Consider the following 10306-nt stretch of genomic DNA (forward strand, 5'->3'; position numbering starts at 1 on the left):
TGCCTGTGTTTGTGTCAGACCTTCTAATCCAGCTTATGTACACTGAGCCACAGTGTAGCAGGATGTTGGATGCAGGGATGGGTTAAGGGCACAGTGTCTGCTAATACTTTTCAACGCAAGTGGAAGAACAGGCTCTAAACCCTCAGAAACTATACTGTCTCTGCCTTTCTCTCTCCCTGTCGGCCTCTGCCCTCCTAACTCTCTCCTAACTGTACCACAGTACAGCATGAAACTGACAAACAAAGCTGCAGAAAAGTTTTCTCTCCAGCTTCCAAATGAAGCCCTTTCTGTCTGATCCCATCCTGATAAGAACTAAAGCTGTTTACGAGATTTAGAGAAGGAAAGAGGGAGAGAATAAGGCCATGTGTGAGAGAGACAGGAAAACTGAGAGTAAGAGAGGATTAAAAAAAGATTGAGAGAAGGCGTGAGAGATATTCCTATCCCTGAACCGGTAGCATGGAACAACATAATCCCAGATTTTTTTTGGAGCGTTGTTTTTCCTGAAAAGCTTTCGGATTATGAGTGGCTGTTGCATTATAATGCCTGTATCTCATTGTGCGCAGCAGTTTATAAACATGACCTCATGGCCTTGCTGCTCAGATGAGTGGAGCTGCCTGTTCAAGATACAAAGAAGGTAGATGGGGAGAAAGACTGACAGCAAAGAAAATAGGTTTAAAAATAAAGATAAGATGCTTTCTATGGCTGAATACAACCAGTAAAGAAAAGTCTTTTCTCTGACATATCCAGGCATTTTCTCTCTTCTTCTTTATTAGTCCTTGGAAAATTGTAAAAGCCTTTGGGTGTCATAATGCGACATAAAAAATTTGCTTCTATTTGCACTCCCCAGGCCAGAATACCTCGTAAACCTGTGCCGTAATCTTCACCGTCACCACTGAATATATTAAAAAGCCATGAGAACAAGTCTCCCTCTCTCATTGCACTACGAGAGCTTTCCCGTTGGCGTGCATATCATCCTCCACATATGGGATAACTGACTCCCATCCACACAGGGATATCTGATAAGTTAAAGGATCATCACTGTGGTTCCTGAGTGATCATGTGTATTTTTATAATAACAGTGTATGAAATGACAACGCCAAAACCATGTGAAAATGTGAAAAACAACAACTTAGATTGAGCTTTCAAATCTGCAGTTCTCTGTGGCTTCATAGAGCTTCACATTGAGTTTCTGCTAGCTGTCTGTCCAGCAACTCTCAGCTCTCTTATGCTATTGTTTTCTGATGTAAAAGGCAGCAAACCATCTACCTGCTGAGCAATAAACGACAGACTCAGACAGATAACAGGCAGCTAATAAAGGCAGTGAAACATTTTGCAACAAAAAAGTCATATTTTTCTTAGGAGTTGCTCGAAACCAAAGAAGGAGCCAAAAAGTGAATATTGCACTTACTTTCACCAAGTGGCCAGAAACATACCTGAAGGATGATGTTGCTCTATAATTACTCAGTGTCAAAATAAGCAGCTGTGATCGCAATCTTGAAAGACCAAAAACATTCACCGATAGTCATTACCCTCTAAGAAGTCATTTAAGTAACCTATTCCCACCACTTAATTAACACTAAAGATAAAATGCCTATAAACTATTTAAGTTGCAAGCATTATTTTGATGGTTTGGGTTAACTTAATAATGTTGTTAGTTGCATCAACTCAATATTATGTGTAATTTCAACTCAAATGTCTGTGTTAGTTGAATTAAAACTCAATTCAAGTTGAGGTAACTTAATGAAAATGGCTTAATAGCTTAATTTTTTTTCACCTTGACTTTGTGATTTCAGGTTCCCTCCTCTATCTTAGCATGCATGGATAAATTTAGACAGTTAAAAGTGGCAATTCAAAATTAATTGATTATAAATGAAAAGCAAATTTCACTTACTTATAACAGTTTGTTGCTTGACCATAATTTCATTAGAAGTTGTCATAACTCAAAAAGCCCGATGCAAACTGTCATTTTTGAGCATAAAGGGTTAATTTGGTCAAATAACATACATGATTAAAGCTAAGAGAAAGAATGGTTAAAGAAAACCATGGTGTGAAATGCTTTGAAATCATCACATTATCTCCAGATTTTGGCCTTCAGACTAAAAATTGGTGGAACTGCCTTCTGTATAAGAACCCAAAAAGCAGTGTTGTTTTATTTCTGCAGAGGACAGTATGTTCCTGCAGAGGTGTCCCTGTGGCCCTCCTGTTGTGTCTACGATCGTGTACAGCCTGACAAGGTGGCATAACGAAGTGTCACTCTGAGAACAGAGGAGAACACAACATCAAGTAGTGACAGCGTCCATCTCATTTCCTCCTTAGAGATACGATGCGTGGCCCATTTTACTGTGTTTATCAAAGTCACTTGGATGTGAGGAAGCTGCTGTCCAGAATATCCTCGAGCCTCTTGTGGACTAAACCACTGAGTTTATATTTGAAAACTGGATTTGTTGTGTCGATCGTGGCTACTTACTCCTTCGGCATCACTAGTAATGGAGAATCAGGAGAAAATAAAGATGAAGTAATATTATCAGATCAACATACAAATTCTAGAAAGTGTGATTTGGTTTTTGTCATCTGAATCAGTTCGGCTAACCTCCAGGCCACAGCACAGAAGCCCAGCATGTATTTAAAGTTTGATTAATCAATATACTTATTGCAGCAATGGACTGAATGTACTGGAATCGGTGAATCGTCATTTGTGCTGGTAATGCAACAGAAAATTACCAAATTATTCTCTTTTGGTTTTGAGGCCTACACCCTTACTGTATTTTTGAACTTCCACTGCCTTCATAGTGTAGTTTTCAGCAGCAGTATGCAGCTGTTTTCAGTAAAATGTTCGATGAGGCTGTGAACAAAATGGAGCTGTCACTGCTAAAGAGGCAGATGATTGAATTTACAGGAACTGGCGGAGACCAAAAACAGAGCTAAAAGGGGAGTGAACATTACACTACTATTTATGGAGTAAGCAAAAACAAAACCCAAAATAAAAACACCGTTGCACTACATACACTGGATGTGTAAAGAGGCAACTGCTTGCTTCCAATTTTGCCATAAAACACCAATGTTGTGTTTACAGTTTGTTGCATGTCGTACAGGATCAGTTATAGCACTTTTATTTACCACATCCTTGCAGCTCATCTACCTTAAGAGCACAGAGGCAACAGAACAAAGAGAACATCACAGGTGTCCTTTTCTAAAGCAGCACCCTGCAGCTCTCCCTGGAGGATCACCTGGTGCTGCCAGAACATCTGAGAAATGTTGTCAGTCATAATGTCATGTTGCTCTGGAGGCTGAGGTTCAGCAGTTGCCTAGGCTTGTAATGCTAGTTCCTACCGGCTTTTCCCCAGGAGAAGGGCACATTCTACAAGAGTTCTGTGTGACCGGTCACAAGATGGTGAAGTGCGACTTGAAATGCCTTCTGAAAAAAGAGCAGGTGTGAAAAGAGCTAAAGGTGATAATTAAGTGTGAATATCACACAGTGATTTTAATTTAGAAGCCCTTTTTAAAGAATTATTACATCCTCAATTTATCATCTGAGCATAGTTCTTTGAATGGCTTGTATTTGAATTACAACATTCTTGTTTTTGGTGCGCCCAATACTGTATGTCTCACAGAAATGCTAAACTGTCAAACTATATGCATAACAATAGGGCTATCCTTGCACTTTTTGTGAAATGAACACATTTAGTGCACTTGCATGTACTCTAAATGACATTTAAAATGAATGAATTAGGCTGAAAGGGGATCCGTATAAGGTGTCTCCAGAATGTCTGTAATGTAATTTTAATGGAGCTAACTGTAGTGTAGTTACCGCTAATGAGAGTCTCAAGCAAGACTCATCTAGCCTTCATGCTGCGATGCAAGGGCATCAATTAGGAATGAGGGTGGAGACTAGTCTTTCATGCTCATGGTAGCTTTGAAGGAATTAGTCCGTTTGAACATTTACATCTTTGAGTGAGAGAGAGGAACAGACAAGAGGAGAGAGAGTTGAGTTGGTAGGTTGCACCCTGCTGCTATCTGAGATAAAGTGTTCTCTGCTGAGGGCAGCTCTGTCTTTCAACTCAACTTACAGCCTGTGATAAGTGATCTACTGGAACTTTTTTTACACTGTAACTCACATTATTCTGAGAAGCACTGCTCAAGTAAAAAAGGACTACTTCAGCAGTTTGATAAATGAATGCACAGATTTTCTAGATTTTGCAAACTTTTAGGAAATTGCCTGCAGGATTTCCTAATAGTCAGCATATGATTTTATCATGCGCATATTATGACGGAGAAAAAACTCCATGACATCATATTTGTCAGAGCTTTTAATGCATTTAGTACTGTGTGCCAATTACATCTCTTGAGGGACATGTTAAGTCATACGTGGAGGGACAAAAGGAGCATGACAGATAGACAGAGGGACACAGAGCAAGATGGGAAAGAGAGCAGCAGCAAACATTAGCGAGGCGAGGAATAGCAAGAACAGAGAAACTGCCATCAAAATGAATAACACAACGTGTAAGAACAACAGTGACAGGTACACCTTCCAGCTGCTGTCTTTCATATGCTAATGTTGGTATTACTGCCTGCCAATGCAACACGGAAGACAATGTGTGTTTTTGCGCATGTGCATGAATGTTTGTGTATGTTTGCTCCAAATGAAGCGATGCGCTCAGCACTGAGTGCCACACAGTGATGGTAATAAGAGTCATCTGGCAGGGCTTTGAAACACGGGCACGAGCACACACATAATACCGTGGTAAAGCTTTCATCTTCACTTTGTTCTTCTCGCATGAAATTAAATGCTACACAGTTTTGTAGTAGCAACTTGTGATGCCCGGTAGAAAACATTGTAACAGGTGGTGGCTAAAGAATGAGGATGTTGATGTTCTAGATTTTTTGCTAGATTTACAGTGTTCACTTGTTTGACATTAAAGTGTGTATTTCAACCCCAGCAACATAAACAATTTTTGAACCTAACATTGTCACATCAGATACCTTTAGTGTGACTTGTCCAACTGGTTAGTCACCTATTTAACCATGCAGCCAGCATGGAGCAACATTACCATTCATTTAGAGTTGTGTTTGTATCCACCTGGCACATGTAAGTCCAATATTCACTCTTTGTTTCTTCAGCAACTCCAGAGGGAAATATCCAGCTCGTTAACGGCAAAATGCTTCACTTTGTTTACCTTTGTCTGTCTGCTGTTTGGTACTGAGCTGCCTGAAACATTGCTGTGTGAGCAATGAGAGTGAACGAAAAGACTGAAGTTTCAGGCTGAGCAGCTAAACGTAAAGCTGTAGAGGTGAGGCGAGCTGTAGATTCAGGTGAGGATTTTCTGCTTTCTACAACTGACCCTTTTGGTTTTTTTTTTACATTGTCTTCACATTTTCATTTGATATATTTCCATACATTAAAACAGGTTTAAAGAGTCACATTTTCAGCAGGAGCCGATAAGCTGAGGGTGCAAGCCAGAGACAGTGAGAAGGTCATGAGGTGTTGAGAAATAAACAAACACACAAATACTTTTGGTCTTTTCATGGGGTTTGTGGGCAACGTCAGCACCCTTATCCTTTCAAATTTTATCAAAAAGTAACTTTTCTATTATGAGTAGTACTGTACAGAGCCGAGCCATGTGGGAAACAACTGTGAGGATTATCTCATGGTCCTCACACATTTTTGACTATGCACTTATCTTGTATCTCAGATATTTTCTCTCCTGCATCAGTAGTGAGGAGCTAGTAACCTTCTAATTCTTCTTGCTCTGACAACCTGGACTGCATAGCTCCCCAAAAACTCAAAAGACACAAGGCCAACACTGCATGTACCCCCTGGCTATAGGACTCCACTGGTGTCATTAGACAAGCTCATAGCAGGACTGAGCGCAAATGGAAAAAAAGAAAAGCCCCAAGTCTCATATGAATTTTTTACAAGATTGCTTAAGGTCATATCAAAGCTCTGTTAAGACACCACAATGTAGAACGAATCAATAAATATTCCCACAGATCTACTTGTTAACTCTACCAATTTTCTTGAATCCTGCTTCAACTGTGGCTAACTCAGCTCCTACTACAGAAACTTGTGAGAGGTTTCTGAATTTCTTTCTCAAATAAGTCGACATTGTTAGATCTTTTATCTCACCAATAGACCACTATTCCTCCGAGATACATCATCCAGAAATTTCAACCAGTGTTGTCCTTGCAGCTGACTAAAATCTATCTCTAATATAACTCTGATTTACTGCCCATTTCACCATTATGTCTCTTTAAGGAAATTTTTGAATATAACTGATGACTTTCTAACAAAATAAATAATTCCCCTCAGCTTCAAGCAGGCAATTATGCCACCATTACTGAAGAAATCCAGCTTAGACCCAGATGACATTGCTAACTACAAATCCATCTCAAAGCTATTATTTATTTCCAAGATCTTGGAAAAGTTGTTTTCATTCAGGTGAATACCTTCAACATCAATGAAAAATTCCAGTCTGGTTCAACAGCTCAATCGTACTGGGTCTGGCAGACCCATTTCAGTTTGAATAACCAACTGCATATCTTAAATGTGGCATCCCCCAAGGTTCTGGTTTAGACCCCCGTTTAATTACGCTGTACATGCTGCAATTTGGCAACATTTTCAAAAAACACAATGTCTCATGTCACTGTTATGCTGATGACACACAGTTTTACTCATTAATCACACCTGACAAGCCTTTTACTACTGCAAGCCTTTCTAGCTGTCTTGAGGACAACAAATGCTGGATGGCAAGAAATTCCTTTCAACAAATGGAAAATAAAACTAAGCAATTATAATTGGTACACCTGGCTCTGTTAATATATTTTACAATGTCCTTGGCCTTTTGTCTGAAAATGTGCACAGTGTAGTCAAAAATCTTGGTGTCTCAGTTTTAATAAACAAGTCAGCAGCAGAGTGAGGGGCAGCATTTGTCAGCGCAGAACCACTGCCAAATTAAAACAAATTTTATCTCATTAGCACCAGCAAACTGTTAGCTATGCTTTTACTAGCTTGTGGTTGAACTACTGAAACTCTCTGTATATGGGGTTAACACAGTCCAAGCTTACCGGACTACATTTAGCTCAGAACTTAACTAGTACAGGTCATCATCACAATTACTCCTCTCAGTCCCCCAGTCAAACCCAAAAGTGACAGGACTTTTCCAGTTATCACAGCTTGGCTCTGCCCTACCATTGGAAATTTCAAGGTAAAATTAAAGTCTCTCCCTTTATCCATTGCTTTTAATTCTGCCTGAAGCTGCCCTCATATCTTAGTTTCTCTTTATGGCCCTGCTGTTATGTATTGATTGGTTTTACTCTGTTTTCTCTTTTGCTTTTATAATTTTATCTCTTTCATAATTGGCCAGTGTGCTTCCCCTTGGCTATCATGTTCATGTGGTGTGTCTTCACTTGTGTTCATACTCAAGATTCATGTCACTTCCTCCATGCAATTCATATGCACGATTACATCTAATTAACTTTGTGTCTTCTCTCCCCTGCAGTTTGTCCTTTGTTCTCTCTGCCCTCTCTTACCCTGTACATCTCTGCATGTATTTCTGTCTCCGGAGCTCCGTGGGTTTGATCTGCAGCTACTGATTCCACCAATGTGTCCAGTGTTTATGTTATTTTGCTTGTTGTCTGTCTGGTTGTCCCTGTTATCCATTTCTTCCTCCCCTTTACCCTCAACCCAAACGGCCAAGGCAGATGGCCGTCCTCCCTTCTGCTGGAAGTCTCTTCCAGTTGACATAGAGTTCTTCCTCCCCAGTTTCACAAATATGCTGCTCATGGGGAGTTTTTGGATTCATTTTGTTTTGCGTGTATAATTTTGCAGGGTCTTGACTTAATTTTTTTTAATTAGTCATTTCATTTGTTCCACTATATTGTAGGTTTGTAACCTTGACACTTAAGTTAGTCAAGTTAATTTGCAACATATACAATTTTCTAGGTCTTAATATTTAAATGTGTCAGTTAAATTAGCATTATTCATAATATTGTAAAGTCTTAACTCGAATATTTAAACCTGTTAGGTAAATTTTCAGTGCCATTCTTATTCTACTACTGGAATAAACTTTGATTGAACGGCTGTTGTTTTAAACATGCGATATGAATGACAGTGACTGTACTTGATCTGTTCTAGTGACATGACTGAAAGACATGTATGACAAATTAATTTCATACTCTGTTATTATGTCCACGTGGCTGTGTATGCATGCACTGGCACATAATACTCTATGTACACACAATATGCCTTTTGGAGGCTTTTATGTGATCTGTAACCCGTCTCTCTATGGGAACTGACTATCTATTCTGTAACAGAAATGCACCAAGGCCTCTGATTGGCACATTTTAAATCCCTCTCTGACTCATTTGGAGGCCACCAACTGGTGTATGTGTGTGTGGGTGAGCATGCATGTGTGTAAATGCCACAGATCCCAAAGGAATTAGGTTGATTTTTGAGGGCTTCCAAGCAGGCCTGGGATCTTGCATACATGCAGGTCCCCTATTTGTTATCTTGCAATCCACATGCTGAGTTTGACTGCGGTGCCAGAGAGCCCTATAGAAGACAAATCCCATGGTTTGGATATTCAGGTTATTCATGATTCACCCATGTTACTTGAGCGAGAGAGAGAGAGAGAGAGAGAGAAGACTGAAGAGACATCGGCAGCAGGAGGATGCATTGGTATATGAAGGATGTGGACGTATCAGAGAGTGAGAAATGAAAATGCAAATGTTGGCAAAATGCAAAAGGAGAGGAGAGAAAAGGAGAGAAGAGAGGAGGATGTTAAAGGTTTAAGAAAGAGAACAGAAAGCAGAGATCGGCATTCTGAAGTCTTTGTCAGAGTAACAGATTAGCTCAGTGGCTGAAAAGATGTATGACTGGCAGCGGCCTCCTCACATGCACACGTGCACAATCACACCCCCACTATGGATCAATTACCCTGTCATCCATGTTTGCAACCATACATCATCACCTCGATTACATCTCACACACACTTGTATGCTGACTCCAGTGGATCCTACACACCACTCAGCTGCACTTTGTTTCACTGACTGTTTGCGTGTGTGTGTGTGCGCGCGCGTGTGTGTGACAGTGTTTTACGACCAGGTTTCTCTACCGCCTGATTTTCTGTGACCTTAATACGTATTACTGTCTATCTTTTTCCCTTGCCACCAGAAGAGAACACAAACACACATATACAGTCCATGCACAGTGACACACAGCAACACAGTCACACTGCAGAGCCGGTGGGGCTACTTCCTCAAATGAACTGCTCTGGCCAGAGTGACTGAGTCTGTACAAAGTCATTTGCTGTGAGTAAACTTCTTTGGGCAGCTCAGGTCATTTCAGGTGGTGGGAAACACACACGTGCTCACACACTGAGGCAGAGAGACGGGCCGGTTTGGTCGGCGTGGTGTCGATCAACCGTTCACTCCTGTTGGCATAGTCTACTGGGAAATGCCCCTATAGCTCAGCTCAAGTGAGTTCAATTTAATTTGAACTTCTCAGCTGAGAGAGAGAGAGAAAGAGAGAGAGAGCGAGGGTGAGAAAATATTGTTTTGTCCTTCTTGACATGACACAAACATTTGTGATTTTCCCTTTGTCCAGGAACCAGGCCCCTAAGAGGCACTGTTGACATATGGAGATTTGAGACTGTGTGTGCACGTGTGTGTGCACGTGTGTGTGCATGTGTATGTGTGTGTGATCTTTATATTTTGTGCTGATGCTCTTGCCCACTCCTCTTTCTGTTTAACAGCCAGTCCACACTGACAGGACACGACTAATATCACATATCCAATGCGTCTTGGCGCAGCCCATATGGCCTTCTTCACATTACCGTACAGTATCATTTACGTTCATTGCATGCGCCTCTCTGTGCAGTTGTTTCCTCATCGGGACGCTAGGGGGCGCTGCTCCACTTCATTGGAGACAGACAGCCGAGCAGCATACTCTCCATCTTCCAGGCGGACAAGTAGGAGCGCAACAACAGTCTGCGTGACTCCCCAACCGCATCGCACCTCTGTCCCGCCGCTGGGCGTACTTTCTCATCACTTCATTGAAAGAGGATAAACAATCGGAGATTTTCGGCGCACAGCAAGTAAAAAAGCCCATCGGGGTGAATCAAAACTGGGTGTTTCCTCCCTGTCAGAATGGCTTAATAACTAAGTTGCTGTGCAGAACAGGAGTAGAGGAGCGGAACTTTCAGGGAACCTTTTCTCGCACCGGAGTAGTCGCAGGAGCTTCAGGCTGGTTTATTTCACCCAGGAAGCCACATCTGCCACCCATTCCCGTTTTTTTTTTTTAATTTCCCTA

At 41.0% G+C, this 10306-nt stretch overlaps 1 protein-coding gene across 1 annotated transcript in view; it reads left to right on the top strand.

Moving 5' to 3' along the window:
• Window positions 1-9953: 9953 nt before the first annotated feature.
• Window positions 9954-10306, top strand: part of LOC111580685 (chemokine-like protein TAFA-2) — an 86238-nt gene continuing 85885 nt past the window's right edge. The window contains exon 1 of the mRNA XM_023288535.3: window positions 9954-10306. This exon is cut by the window's right edge and continues 187 nt beyond it. The gene's annotated coding sequence lies outside the window, so the exon portion shown is untranslated.

The sequence above is a fragment of the Amphiprion ocellaris genome, chromosome 8 (genome assembly GCF_022539595.1).
Source record: "Amphiprion ocellaris isolate individual 3 ecotype Okinawa chromosome 8, ASM2253959v1, whole genome shotgun sequence".
Taxonomy (NCBI): Eukaryota; Metazoa; Chordata; class Actinopteri; family Pomacentridae; genus Amphiprion; species Amphiprion ocellaris.